Below are 15,349 nucleotides of genomic sequence, written 5' to 3' on the forward strand. Positions count from 1 at the left end.
CCAGCCCCTGGATGCTGGATAACTGGGGGACTTGCTTTGCTGGGAGCTGCCTGCTCCTTTTCCTTACTCCTGGACCCCTTTTTGACTTTCTTTCTTGCCCACAAGACTTTTGCAAGCCTTTTGCAGCATGAGAGAGCTGTATTTTCCTTTGGGAATGCTGGCCTGTTGAGCGCTTGGTTTTTCCCTCTGGGAGCACGCCATGGGAACCCTGCAGCGCTGGGCTGCGTTGTGTGTGAGGGAGTCCCCCTGTCTGGGGACCCCCCCCTCTTTGTGCCCTTCGCAGGTGCCCACCCTGCATGATGGCCGCCAGGCCGATATTATTCTCCTTGCCCGTGTGCTTATTTAAATTAACACGGGTGCCACCCCGTTTAGGTGTGCCTTAGCGAGTGCCCACCTCGCTTCTACATTTTATGTGCCTACCGAGGGTGCCCACCCCTCATTTCGGAGTCTTCCCGCCGCGGCCCGAGCTGCGTTAAGATGGCCGCCGCGGCCCACCTGGTTATGGGCGGGGCCGCCGAATGGAAGTGACGCTGGCACCAGGAAGAAGCAGCCGGCCGAGGGAGGGCTTCTCGCGGCCCGGGGCTCCGGTGAGTTATGGAGAGCCCTGGGGCCGCCACCAAGGGAAAGTGAAGCAGGTGCCTTGCAGAGGCGGGGTCCCGATTGAGAGAGCCCCGCAGAGTGCCAGCGCGTAGATGCCCCCGCCGCCGGAGAAGGACAGAGCAGCCCGGTGAGTGTTCAGAGCCGGGGGAGAGTAAGCAAAACGAAGGCACCATGCCGGTGACTCCCTCAGAGCAGCCCCACTTGGCAGAGGGCTGCTCCAACGTTTGCGGGCATGATTGTTCGAGGAGCCGAGGTAGTTCCTCCGCCCCCATGTTTGTTTTAGAGCCTGAGAACGCCATCATTTGGTACAAGTGCCTACTCGGGCCCAGAGGGGCCCACACTTGGTTGTTTTATGGGGGTGGTGGTGTCGGGCACGTTGTCGGTGCCCGCTCCCCCCCGTGCCCATACCAGCGCAGTGCCCGTTTTCAGAGCGGCCCAATGGCAGCGGGCCGCTTCAACTTGGGGGCATGTATTTCTTTAAAGAGCCCGGTGGCTCCAAGGCCCCGGTAATCTAGAGAGCCCGATGGCTCAGTTTTGCGCAGTCTTTGTGTTTGAGGAGCCAGAGGGCACATGTAGTGTTCTAGAGCCTAGAGGGCTCCAATGTTGGCGCAATTTGTTTCTAAGGGCTAGCGAGAGCCCCCTGACGCAGTTTTGACCTCAGCTGCCCAGCACTTTGTGGGCAGCTGCTCGATTTAGGTTCTTTTCTTTCTAGGGACATGTACTTTGACTCAGGAGTGAGTCGCACACCTTCATCCCTACATTGGCCTTCCCCAGCTGCGCAGCACTTAGTGCCAGCTGCAGCGTTTAGGCCGTGTTCTGTCCCTGTCCCCAGCTGCCCAGCAAGTACTGGGCAGCTGCTACGTTTAGGTGTTTGGCGCAGTGGCGCAACCTGGACTTTGTTGTGAGTTATGTGCTTCTTAGGGTGCTAGGAAATGTACTGTGTGTTGTATGTTTTGCGCACCGTGTGTTCTGGTACATCTGAATGTGTTTTTAAGCGTCATGTGTCTTCACTGACACTTCTGAATGTGTTTTTATAAGTCATGTGTTTTCACTACACCGCTGAATGTGTTTTTATGCGTCATGTGTCTTCACTGACAACGCTGAATGTGTTTTTATACATCATGTGTTTTCCCTACACCTCTGAATGTGTTGTTATGCATCATGTGCAAAGCTTCTAGCCTATACCTCTGAATGGGTTTCCATGCTTCATGTGTAAGCTTCTAGCCTATACCTCTGAATGTGTTTCTATGCATCATGTGTGAAGCTTCTGCTTGTTCTATGTTCTAGTTCTACCAAGTGCTTATTCCTGACAGTGGTCCGTGTGGCCCTGTCCTGTGTACATATAATCCCTTGTAAATCTTGCCCGTGCCAGTTGGCACAATGTACATCCTGTGATTCTGATTCTGATGTGTTTTGATAATACAAAGGCTATTTTTATATAACCTTGTGTGGAGTTCCTTTTGTGGGGGGCCTTGGATGTTGTTGCTGGTGGGTGCGTGCGCAAATGCTTTACACATCGTCTCTGAGATAAGCCGGACTGCTCGTGCCAAGCTACCAAGAGGGTGAGCAGGGGTTATCTTGGCGGGTGACTTCCTTGCCCTGACTTAGAATGATGGTTTCTGCCTGACTTTGGCGCAAGCCTTAGCCAACCAAAAATCCCATTTCTAACAAGAACCCATTTCAAAAATGTAAATTACAGAAGCTATAAAAGAACATCCCAAGAAACAAAACCCCGGGCCTGGACGGCCTCCCGTGGAGCTTTATGAGATATTCTCACGGTACTGGTCCCCCAATTAGGGCGCCTGTACCAGGAATCACTAGACACAGGGTCCCTCCCTCCTACTTCACGGCAGGCACTGGTCACTTTCCTCCCAAAACTAGGCAGGAACCCCAGGGACATGTCCGGATACCGACCTCTCTCTTTATTAGACACCGAATATAAAATATTAAGAAAAATATTATCCCGTAGACTACTTCAATATTTGCCAAAACTACTAAACATAGATCAATGCTGTTTCATGCCTGCCCAAAACACCTCCCTCAGTATTAGGCGACTATACCGCATATTGACTTCTACAACTGCGGATAACACTGAAGTTGGTTAAATCTCCCTAGACCTGAGGAAAGCTTTTGACACACTAAGCTGGAAATACATGCTAACTGCCCTTTTGAAATTTGTTATCCAGAGGGAGTTTGTGAGATGGGTTAACTTATCATACACGGCACCTACTGCACGGGCCCGCACGGGTGCCCACATTTCACAGGCTTATGCGGTAGCCTGTGGCACGCGTCAGGGATGCCCGCTGTCTCCGCTTTTGTTCATATTAGCACTCGAACCATTAGCCATCAAACTACGCTCCGTTGCAACAGAAAAGGGTATTAGGATCGGAAACAGCAACCATATTCTCTCATCATACGCAGATGATATTATTCTTTATTTAAACAACCTACAGGGTGATCTTGAGCCCATCTCAAGTATATTTGTTCCCTTCCAAAGTCTTTCAGGCCTTTCCATGAATGAGCCCAAATCGTATGCCTACTAGTTCAATGACACAGCACGGGTAGAGCCGATCCACTTTGGCCCCTGGGCATTCCCAGTTGAGCCTACTACTTTCAAATAACTCGGCATACAAATATATAGGGGAACGCAGGAACTACTGGACGGTAACCTATTACGTGCAACCAAGGCACTTAAAATCAGATCGCATTTTGGACCTTATTACCACTTTCAGTGGCGGGGAGAGCTGCCATTTCAAAAATGGATATGCTCTTGTTAGAAAGGCGATTCCAGGGGAGACAGAAGATGTCTGACTGCCGCCCCGAAACCCACCTTTCCGTATGGAATTGGCCGAGCGCCGTCGAGAGGCCTCCTTGGCGAGGCTCCTCTCCTACTATCGTAACAGCCGAGCAATCACACCACCACAGAGAGACACTACACCAGAGTAGGTTTAAGAGTCTTTATATAACGAATAAAGGCAAGATTCCGCAGCAATATGTACAGGGGGATCGTGGGATCCCAACAAAGTCTCAATGTCCAGGGAAGGGGGTAGCGGGACAGTCTTGGTACCAGCTGGTACTGGGCAACCCTGCGCACAGCTCTCAATCCTCGAGCTGGGGGGGTGCCGGGAGCCGCGACAGCGTCAGCAGGGCTCCGAAGATGGTTCAGCTTGGTAGAGCCGCGACAGCGTCAGCAGGGCTCCGAAGATGGTTCAGCTTGGTAGAGCCGCGACAGCGTCAGCAGGGCTCGGCGGATGGTTCAGCTTGGTAGAGACGCAACAGCATCAGCAGGGCTCGGCGGATAGTTCAGCTTGGTAGAGCCGCGACAGCGTCAGCAGGGCTCCGAAGATGGTTCAGCTTGGTAGAGCCGCTTCAGCAGGGCTCGGCGGATGGTTCAGCTTGGTAGAGCCGCGACAGCGTCAGCAGGGCTTCGACTCCCAGATACAACTGCTTTCCTGATCCAGGGCTGGCCCAGATATAGGACTGGAGTCCTTTGATGTCCGGACCCTCTCGCCTGGGGGTCAGAGGGGCCGGGATGAAGGTGTCCAGACACCCAGCAGGAGGGTGGAGCCAGCGCCCAGGGAGGCCGGGGGGCGATCGATACCAGGGGTCCGGGGACGACTGGAGGGCCATCGAAACTCCTCTCCTCCGGGATCCGTCAAGTGGCCACTTTACCACCTGGGTTGATCTTGGTGCCACGATGTCGGGGCTTCGCTGGGCCGTGGCCGGGGTTGGGCCGAGGCCACGTGCTCGGCTCGTGATGGGCCCAAGACGGAGTCGGGCCTGAGAGGGTGGCCCGGGGTGGTGACCGGACCTGCAGAGTTGGGGCGAACCGGGTTCGCCGGGTTCCAGAGGGGGAGAGCCGGGGTTTGCCAGGGGCGTCTCTCGTCGAGAGTTCGTTGAGGGTGGTGTCCGGAGGGACGACAGCGGGTCGAAGGAGGGCCGATGTCGTCCAGGGTCCGCCATGCGGGAGGGGTAGGACCACGCCACGAGGCCGGGTCCAACACACGTCCCCTCCAGCTGAAGGCGGGGAGAGTCACCCATCTTCTTGGGGATTCTCCTCGTCGAGGCGGAAGAAGCGGGACAGGCCGTCAGCGTTGGCGTGGTCGTTGCCAGGCCGATGTTCCACAGTGAAGTCCATCCCCTGCAGGGAGATGGACCATTGCAGCAGCTTCGGGTTCTCGCCACGCATCTGCATCAGCCACCGCAGGGGCCGGCGGTCGGTCTGGACCCGGAAGTGGGTGCCGAAGAGGTAGGGCCTGAGTTTCTTTAGGGCCCAAACGACGGCGAAGGCTTCTCTTTCTATGGTGCTCCATCGTTGCTCTCGAGCCAGCAGCCGCCGGCTGATGAAGGCCACAGGTTGGTCAACCCCCTCGGGGTTGACTTGGGACAGGACCGCCCCGATGCCGTGCTCTGAGGCTTCGGTTTGGACCACAAACTCTCGGCTGTAGTCGGGGGCCTGGAGCACAGGGGCGGTGCACATGGCAGTCTTTAGAGTCTCGAAGGCTGCTTGGCACTCGGGGGTCCAGTGCACCTTCTGTGGTAGTCTTTTGGAGGTCAGTTCAGCGAGGAGCCCCACAATGCTCCCGTAGTCCTTTATGAAGCGCCGATAATATCCAGTGAGCCCCAGGAAGGCTCGGACTGCTGTCTGGGTGACCGGGGGCTCCCAGGCCACAATGGCGTCGACTTTGGGTTGGAGGGGAGCCCCCTGGCCGCTCCCCACTTGGTGCCCCAGATAGGTCACGGACCCTTGGCCTATCTGGCACTTGCTTGCTTTCACTGTTAGTCCGGCCCACCGGAGGGCCGTCAGGACCTCCCAGAGGTGTCTCAAGTGTTCGCTCCAGTGGAGGCTGTAAACCCCAATATTGTCCAGGCACTGAACTCTTCTAGCCCCGCCAGCACTCTGTTCACTAGTCTCTGGAAGGTAGCGGGGGCGTTTTTCATGCCGAAGGGCATCACCTTGAATTGGAAGTGGCCATCGGGGGTCGAGAAGGCAGATCGCTCTTGGGCACCAGGAGTGAGGCTGATCTGCCAATACCCGGCCGTGAGGTCGAAGGTGCTGGGGTATCTGGCGGCCCCCAGGCGATCGATCAGTTCATCGGCCCGGGGGATGGGATGGGCGTCGGTCCTGGTGACGGCATTCAGCCCCCGGTAGTCGACACAAAACCTGAGTTCCGGGGGGGCGCCGGGGGCAGCGGCTTTAGGGACCAGGACAACTGGACTGGCCCAGGGACTGTCTGAGGGTTCGACCACCCCTAGGGCTAGCATCTTGGCAACTTCGGACTGGATGCAGGCCCGAACTCGGTCGGGAACTCGGTAGGCCCGGTGTCGCACGGGCGGGCTGTCCCCGGTGTCGACATCGTGGACACACCACTGTGTGACCCCAGGAGTAAGCGAAAATAGGTCCGCAAACTGCCCCAACAGCTCTTGCCAGTCCTGGTGCTGTTCGGGGGTCAGGGCGGAGGAGAGGGGAACTCCCTCGACGGAGCCATCTTTTTCAGAGTACTTCAGGAGGTCGGGCAGGGGCTCGGAGTCGTCTTCGGCCCCGTCATCCGTAGCTAGCAGCAGGCTCAGCTCCGTGCGGGCAAAGTGAGGCTTGAGCCGGTTGGCGTGCAGGATCCGGAGGGGGTTCCTGGGGGACTCCATGTTGACCAGATAGGTGACGGGGCTCTTGCGCTCCACCACTTTGAAGGGCCCCATCCATTTGTCCTGGAGGGCACAGGGTTCGACCGGGGACATGACCCAGACTTGTTGGCCCGGCTCGAACTCGATGGACGAGGCGTTCTGGTCATACCAGCGTTTCATCTCCTCCTGACTGGCTTCTAGATTGGCCTCGGCAAGTTCCCGGAACTTCCGAGTCTGGTTCCGGAGGGTCAGGAGGTACCGGTAGACATCTGGCAGGGCATCTCGGACTGTATTCTCCCAGCCTTCTCTGACCAGGCTGAGGGGACCTCGGACAGGGTGTCGATACAATAGTTCAAAGGGGCTGAACCCCAGGGACTTCTGAGGTACCTCCCGATAGGCAAACAGGAGGCATGGTAGTAGGACGTCCCATTTGCGGCGGAGGGGTTCTTCTAGGCCCTTGATCATCCCCTTGAGTGTTCTGTTAAACCGCTCCACAAGTCCATTCCCTTGGGGGTGATACGGGGTGGTGAACTTATATGTGACCCCGCATTGTTGCCACAGGGACCGCATATATTTTGATATAAAGTTCGTGCCCCGATCACTCACGACCTCTTGGGGGAATCCCACTCGGGAGAAGATTCCCATTAGGGCTCGGCCCACCACGGGGGCCGTTATGGTCCGGAGGGGGATGGCTTCTGGGTAGCGGGTGGCATGGTCCACTAGGACGAGGATGAAGCGGTGTCCTTGTGAGGTGCGGGGGTCCAGGGGCCCCACGATATCGATCCCTACTCGCTCGAAGGGGGTTGTCACCCCGGGAAAGGGTTGGAGCGGGGCCTTGGCTTTTCCCCCCGCTCTTCCCGCTGGCTTGACAGGTCGGACAGGTCCTGCAGTGATTGCTGACATCGCTGCGCATCTTAGGCTAGTAGAAGTGGGTCACCAGGCGGCTGTAAGTTTTGTCCTGCCCCAGGTGCCCGGCGAGGGGCACGTCGTGTGCCAGGTTTAAGAGGAAGTCTCTGAATCGTAGGGGGACCACCAACACTCGGCTGGCCCCCAGTTCCGCACTTTTCTGTTCACTGTATAGGAGGTCGTGGTCCCAGTAGACCCAGTGGGACCCCGACGTGTCCCCGGCGGCTTGAGCGGCGGCTTGCTGCCTGGTCCCCTCGAGGGAGGGACAGGTCTTCTGTTCCTGCCGGAATTGTTCTCGGGTGGGACCACCTTCCTGGCGCCATTGGCTTAGTTCCGGGATGTCGCCGAGTTTGGCGAGGTCTTCGCGGGTGGGCCCTGGTGGCCCGGGCTCAAGGCCGGTTTCTTCATCGATGGCGGGTGGCGGAGGTGCGGGCCATTCCTGTTCTTCGGTCGGGCGGCCTCCGCCGGCGCCGGGGCCCGAGCTGCCATGGATCGGGTTGTCACACAAACCCACTCGGGTAGCCCCAGCATCCCCAGATGCTCTCTCCGCTCGACTTGGGCCCAGGGAGAACTCTCGAGATCGTTTCCGAGGAGGCAGTCCACAGGGGCGTCGTCCCGGACGGTCACCTTTAGCATGCCCGACACCCCTCCTCACTCGAAGGGGATGTGGGCCATCTGGCACAGGGTCTCGCAATTGTCGGCGGCCAGCACGGGGCACAGCACATTCGGTAGGATTTGTTCGGGGGTCACCAGGTGGCAGCGGATGGCTGTCACACTGCCTCCAGTGTCACGGAGTGCTTCGGTCCGGCGCCCATTAATGTTGACCCACTGACGGTACTTTTGGGTGTTGCTAGGGAGTGGAGCCCGGGGAATCATGTCTCTCTCGCCCAGACAGACTAGGGCCATGGCGGCTGGCTCCCACTCGGTCTGGTCCTCGTTGTAGACCTCTTCTTCTTCCTCTCCTCCTTCCCCCAGGGCTGTGGCAGCGATTTGGCGGGTTGGAGGTCCGGCCACGCCGGTGCGCTGGTTCATGGGGCACTGGGGGTCACTGGCGAAGTGACCTGGCCGCTGGCATCTGTGGCAGGTAAGGTTCGGGTGGGGCCCCGGTCGTGCTGGGGATGCCCCCCTTCGGGTCAGGGATGGTGAAGTGTTGTTCTGGGGCGACCCCCGGGGGGGACTCCGGGGCGGCACCGGCGGGAAGTCTCGGCTCCGGTTCTGGCCTCCTCCGCCGCCTCGCTGGCGGGGGTGCCCTTGCGTGTTCCGTCCGGATTCTCCTATCGGGGTCTGGGGGACCCGGGTGCTCACCCATCGATCGGCCTCGACGGCTAGTTTCCGTGGCTCGGTTAGCTTGCTGTCGAGTAGATGCTGTCGGAGCTCGACAAAGCAGTTGTTGGAGAGGTGCTCCCATACGATGAGGTCGAACAGCTGCTCGTAGGTGGTCACTTTGCTGCCCTTTATCCACCCTTCTAGCGCTCTGCTATAAAAGTTCACGTACTCCACCCACGTAGTACCGGGGATCTTTTTACAGTCTCGGAATCTTTGCCGGTACATCTCAGGGGTGAGTCCATACCGGGTGAGCAGGGCGTCCTTCATGTGATCATAGGAGGACATCACGTTGTCGGCCAGGTCCAGCAGGGTGTCTCTTCCTTCGCTGACGAATCTCCCCCATAGGCCGGCACCCCAATCTTTTCGGGGTATGCGGTGCACGGCCATGGCGACTTCGTAGGCCTTAAACCACTGCTGGATGTCGTCATTTTTGTAGTACTCTTTGACGACATCCTTGGGAATGTGGACCTTCGGGTCGGCAGGAGGCGGGGGGTTGCGGAGCACCGCGGCACCAGCTTCTTCGCTCTTGGCCTTGATCTCCAGCTCTTTGAGGCCACGCTCGTGTTCGAACGTGAGTTTCTTTTCTTCTAGTTCGCTCTGTCTCCGTCTTTCCTCTAGGTCTCCTTGCAGCCTTAGTTGCTCAAGGGCGATTTTCTTTTCCGCTAGCTGGAGTTCTCCGTCCAGCCGGAGTCGGGCGAGCTCCAACTCGTGGAGCCGGCTTCTCTCTCGTTCTCGGGCATCTTCGTGGGAGAGGCCCGGATCTCGGTTGGTGTTTCTTTCCTCTACGGGGGCTGCTGAGGTCCCCTGGTGCACGTCTGGGACCGGTTCACCTCCGGTCGGGGGTGGTGTCTCTCGGGCCTCCACCCATGTTTGCAGCACTTCCTTAAAGTCTTCTTTGGTACTTAGTCCGGTGGTAGCGATACCTAAGTTTTTGCAGAACTGTTTGAGTTCTTTATGTGTGTAATCCTCCAGTAGTTCCTTCTGGAACTCTGCGGTCGTTCCGGCTTCTTTATCGCTCATGGTTGCTGTGGTCTCTGTTAGTAGTGGGCGAGTTGCTCGCTGTACGATATGCGTCGGCTCGGATCCCGTTGCCTGCCACCAAGGTTAGAAAGGCGATTCCAGGGGAGACAGAAGATGTCTGACTGCCGCCCCGAAACCCACCTTTCCGTATGGAATTGGCCGAGCGCCGTCGAGAGGCCTCCTTGGCGAGGCTCCTCTCCTACTATTGTAACAGCCGAGCAATCACACCACCACAGAGAGACACTACACCAGAGTAGGTTTAAGAGTCTTTATATAATGAATAAAGGTAAGATTCCGCAGCAATATGTACAGGGGGATCGTGGGATCCCAACAAAGTCTCAATGTCCGGGGAAGGGGGTAGCGGGACAGTCTTGGTACCAGCTGGTACTGGGCAACCCTGCGCACAGCTCTCAATCCTCGAGCTGGGGGGGTGCCGGGAGCCGCGACAGCAGGGCTCCGAAGATGGTTCAGCTTGGTAGAGCCGCGACAGCGTCAGCAGGGCTCCGAAGATGGTTCAGCTTGGTAGAGTCGCGACAGCGTCAGCAGGGCTCGGCGGATGGTTCAGCTTGGTAGAGCCGCGACAGCGTCAGCAGGGCTCGGCGGATGGTTCAGCTTGGTAGAGCCGCGACAGCGTCAGCAGGGCTCCGAAGATGGTTCAGCTTGGTAGAGCCGCGACAGCGTCAGCAGGGCTCGGCGGATGGTTCAGCTTGGTAGAGCCGCACAGCGTCAGCAGGGCTTCGACTCCCAGATACAACTGCTTTCCTGATCCAGGGCTGGCCCAGATATAGGACTGGAGTCCTTTGATGTCCGGACCCTCTCGCCTGGGGGTCAGAGGGGCCGGGATGAAGGTGTCCAGACACCCAGCAGGAGGGTGGAGCCAGCGCCCAGGGAGGCCGGGGGGCGATCGATACCAGGCGTCCGGGGACGACTGGAGGGCCATCGAAACTCCTCTCCTCCGGGATCCGTCAAGTGGCCACTTTACCACCTGGGTTGATCTTGGTGCCACGATGTCGGGGCTTCGCTGGGCCGTGGCCGGGGTTGGGCCGAGGCCACGTGCTCGGGACGTGATGGGCCCAAGATGGAGTCGGGCCTGAGAGGGTGGCCTGGGGTGGTGACCGGACCTGCAGAGTTGGGGCGAACCGGGTTCGCCGGGTTCCAGAGGGGGAGAGCCGGGGTTTGCCAGGGGCGGCTCTCGTCGAGAGTTCGTTGAGGGTGGTGTCCGGAGGGGCGACAGCGGGTCGAAGGAGGGCCGATGTCGTCCAGGGTCCGCCATGCGGGAGGGGTAGGACCACGCCACGAGGCCGGGTCCAACAGCTCTCAACACTGCTATATTATTTCACAAATCTGCCCATAGTAGTAGTACCAAAAAACAGCTTCAAGACCTTGAACATGCTGCTTTTAGAATTAATATGGGGTGGGGCCGCAGGAGAGTGGGGCTCTTGAAAATTCAGCTGAGTACTGACCAGGGAGGCTTGGGGGTCCCGGACTTTGTGGCACACTGCTATGCGGGTAAACTTTAAAGGCAATCATACTGGACTGCAGGTCATAGCCTCCATGAGACAGGGACGACGCAACAGACACCAGAGCAGCAGACCCTCCATGAAAAAAAAGGGACGACGCAACAGACACAAGACCAGAGGACCCTCCATGAGACAGGAATGATGCAACAGACACCAGAGCAGAGGACCCTCCATGAGACAGGGATGACGCAACAGACACCAGAGCAGAGGGCCCTCCATGAGACAGGGATGATGCAACAGACACCAGAGCAGAGGACCCTCCATAAGACAGGGATGACGCAACAGCAACCAGAGCAGAGGACCCTCCATGAGACAGGGATGACGCAACAGCAACCAGAGCAGAGGACCCTCCATGAGACAGGGACGACGCAACAGACACCAGAGCAGAGGAACCTCCATGAGACAGGGATGACGCAACAGACACCAGAGCAGAGGACCCTCCATAAGACAGGGATGACGCAACAGCAACCAGAGCAGAGGACCCTCCATGAGACAGGGACGACGCAACAGACACCAGAGCAGAGGACCCTCCATGAGACAGGGACGACGCAACAGACACAAGACCAGAGGACCCTCCATAAGACAGGGATGACGCAACAGCAACCAGAGCAGAGGACCCTCCATGAGACAGGGATGACGCAACAGCAACCAGAGCAGAGGACCCTCCATGAGACAGGGACGACGCAACAGACACCAGAGCAGAGGAACCTCCATGAGACAGGGATGACGCAACAGACACCAGAGCAGAGGACCCTCCATAAGACAGGGATGACGCAACAGCAACCAGAGCAGAGGACCCTCCATGAGACAGGGACGACGCAACAGACACCAGAGCAGAGGACCCTCCATGAGACAGGGACGACGCAACAGAAGACACCAGAGCAGAGGACCCTCCATGAGACAGGGATGACGCAACAGACACCAGAGCAGAGGACCCTCCATGAGACAGGGATGACGCAACAGACACCAGAGCAGAGGACCCTCCATGAGACAGGGATGACGCAACAGACACCAGAGCAGAGGACCCTCCATGAGAAAGGGACGACGCAACAGAAGACACCAGAGCAGAGGACCCTCCATGAGACAGGGATGACGCAACAGACACCAGAGCAGAGGACCCTCCATGAGACAGGGATGACGCAACAGACACCAGAGCAGAGGACCCTCCATGAGACAGGGATGACGCAACAGACACCAGAGCAGAGGACCCTCCATGAGACAGGGATGACGCAACAGCAACCAGAGCAGAGGACCCTCCATGAGACAGGGATGATGCAACAGACACCAGAGCAGAGGACCCTCCATGAGACAGGGACGACGCACCAGACACCAGAGCAGAGGACCCTCCATGAGACAGGGATGACGCAACAGCAACCAGAGCAGAGGACCCTCCATGAGACAGAGACGACGCAACAGACACCAGAGCAGAGGACCCTCCATGAGACAGGGATGACGCAACAGCAACCAGAGCAGAGGACCCTCCATGAGACAGAGACGACGCAACAGACACCAGAGCAGAGGACCCTCCATGAGAAAGGGACGACGCAACAGAAGACACCAGAGCAGAGGACCCTCCATGAGACAGGGATGACGCAACAGACACCAGAGCAGAGGACCCTCCATGAGACAGGGATGACGCAACAGACACCAGAGCAGAGGACCCTCCATGAGACAGGGATGACGCAACAGACACCAGAGCAGAGGACCCTCCATGAGACAGGGATGACGTAACAGACACCAGAGCAGAGGACCCTCCATGAGAAAGGGACGACGCAACAGAAGACACCAGAGCAGAGGACCCTCCATGAGACAGGGATGATTCAACAGACACCAGAGCAGAGGACCCTCCATAAGACAGGGATGACGCAACAGACACCAGAGCAGAGGACCCTCCATACCCTGGAGGAAGGACCCCAATAGCGGCTCCCCCTTTGCTGAAAACAGCCCTCAGGTATTGAAAAAAACAATCCAATACACTAAGAGGTTACTCCCCTACGCCCCTAATGTTCCATGGTTAGGGATCCCCACACAAACAAGAGTAATAAAAACTAGAAGCATCTCCGGATGGACAGGAGAAGGTGTGAACACTGTTGGGATGCTGTTCGCTGACAGTGTTTCATTAGACCATGAGAACTTTGTTGGAAAGCAAGGGGTACCAAATTCACTTTACATTCTACATGCGAGCATCAGTGGGTACATTAGACGGAACTGGGCACTAGATAGCAGAGCCCCCCACACACAATTTAGTGCATACATTACACCTTATGGGCAATGGAAGGAATTTCTATGGCTGAACAAGGGAATTTGCTCCCACACAGCAGTTTCACTGGAGGCGCTCAGAGAAAAGTGGAGCACTGAAATAGGTAAAGAAACAATTGACAAGGAATGGGATATCAAATTAGAATACCCCAAAAAAGTATCCTGCAATGCCAAATTAAAACGTATTCAACACATGGTGTTACAAAGGACCTACCTTACATCGCACCAATTAAAAAAAGATGTACCCGGAGGTGGGAGATCACTGTCCCCAATGCTTTGCACAGACTGCTGATCTGCTACATAGGTTATGGGCTTGTCCTCGATTGATCCCCTTCTGGGCAAATGTGATGAAGGTCTATGGAACTGTTACGAACATAATAGGGACACACACCGCAGAATACTGTATACTAGGACTGCGCCGTAAACGCAAGAAACAAACAGTGCAACCTGATTTGCGAACTTATCCCTAATATTGGAAAAACCCTCAATTACTATGAGGTGGAAATCCGCATTGCCCCCTGCAATGCTGACCTGGCATGGAGAAGTAGTCAGATGGGGAAGGGCCGAAAGCATGGCAATAAGGAGGGAGGAAACCAGGGGATTATGAAAGACCCCTATTTCACTAGAATGGGACGCAGTGCTTGAACTCTTTAAAATCCTCTGATGCTTCATTACATTAAGACGCTGTAGTTTAGATACTCACCCACCAATACAAAACGTAGAAAACCAAAAACAGATCCCCCCAGACATGAACTAACCAGATACACGCACAGCTGTAAACCAATTAATTGGAAATATAAATACGAACAGGGACTAAACCATTTATTTATCGGCTCATGGGAGGACAGGAGAGAGTCTAGGGAAGGGAGGGGATGGGAATGTTTAGTTGTAATTTACAGTAAGGCGGGGGTATGATGAGTTGATGTAGAATGAATGAATACAACAGTGACACCAGTACTGCTACTACGAGTTACAACACAGTTACTGCATCTTCTACGGTGGTAACACCTCTTTACAGAATAGAAGTAAGTTGTAATGATCGCCCTCTGATTACAGTAGGAAACTCTGATATGTATTTTGTTACATATGATTCGCTGTCTCGCTGGATTGTTCAGCATAAAAATCAATAAAATATGTTTTTTTAAAACAGAGAAGCATGGGAACTTTTTATAGTACATTTGCGATGACGGTTGTCTGGCTGAAGAATATTATAAACTAATCCCTCTCCTGCAGTACATAGTAACACATGACATGTGGCCTTAGCGAGTCCTAGAGATGGAGGGGTATCATACATGCATCTTAAACCGGAAGCTGTTCTCGCTCACTGGAGTGGATGCCATAATTGAACATTTAAAGGGCTTTCTGTGAGTTGAAACTGTTCTTGTGCACTGGAGTGTACAACGTAACAGAAGATTTTGAAGGATAAAATGTTAAGCAAGTTTTGTGTCAAGAACTATCAATTCTCTTAACTATACAAAGGTGAGGATTATGCTTCTCAATCTTTGCTGCAATATTCGCAGCAGCCATTAAGACAGTCAAACACAAAAACTACATTTACCATCAATTCAGTGACTAATCAGAGCATACATGTCCCTTTATCAATCAGAGGCACCAAAACTATTCTTCTCTCTGTGCTCAATTGACCAAAAGATCAACAACTTGGAACTTCACTTCCAGAAGAACAAAAAGTCACTGTAATCAAACAGAATGTTAACGATCCGGATTTCCACTATAGAGCAGAACCCTCCAGGAGGTCATGGAAGTGAAACTTTTGTCACTAAAGACAGCAACTCTAGATGAATCACAGATCCAACCTGTTAATGGCACAATACCTATAAGACCTGGCCCCTTCCTAAAGAGGCCTTTCCTGCACTAATGCTCAATACATCAAACAAGGTAAGGTCCAACCCAAAACAGAACATTCAAAGAATAGAGAGGGACTTCAAATGAACATATTCAAACAAGACACAATTATGGAATATAAGATTAAGGGCTTGATTTATTACTTGGAGGATGGCCTGCAGTTTTGCCAATGGAACAGAATATATTACTTCATACCCATGGTGGAGAGCCGTCCACCTGATTTATAAATGACC

Source organism: Lissotriton helveticus, chromosome 1_1, assembly GCF_964261635.1.
Source record: "Lissotriton helveticus chromosome 1_1, aLisHel1.1, whole genome shotgun sequence".
Taxonomy (NCBI): Eukaryota; Metazoa; Chordata; class Amphibia; order Caudata; family Salamandridae; genus Lissotriton; species Lissotriton helveticus.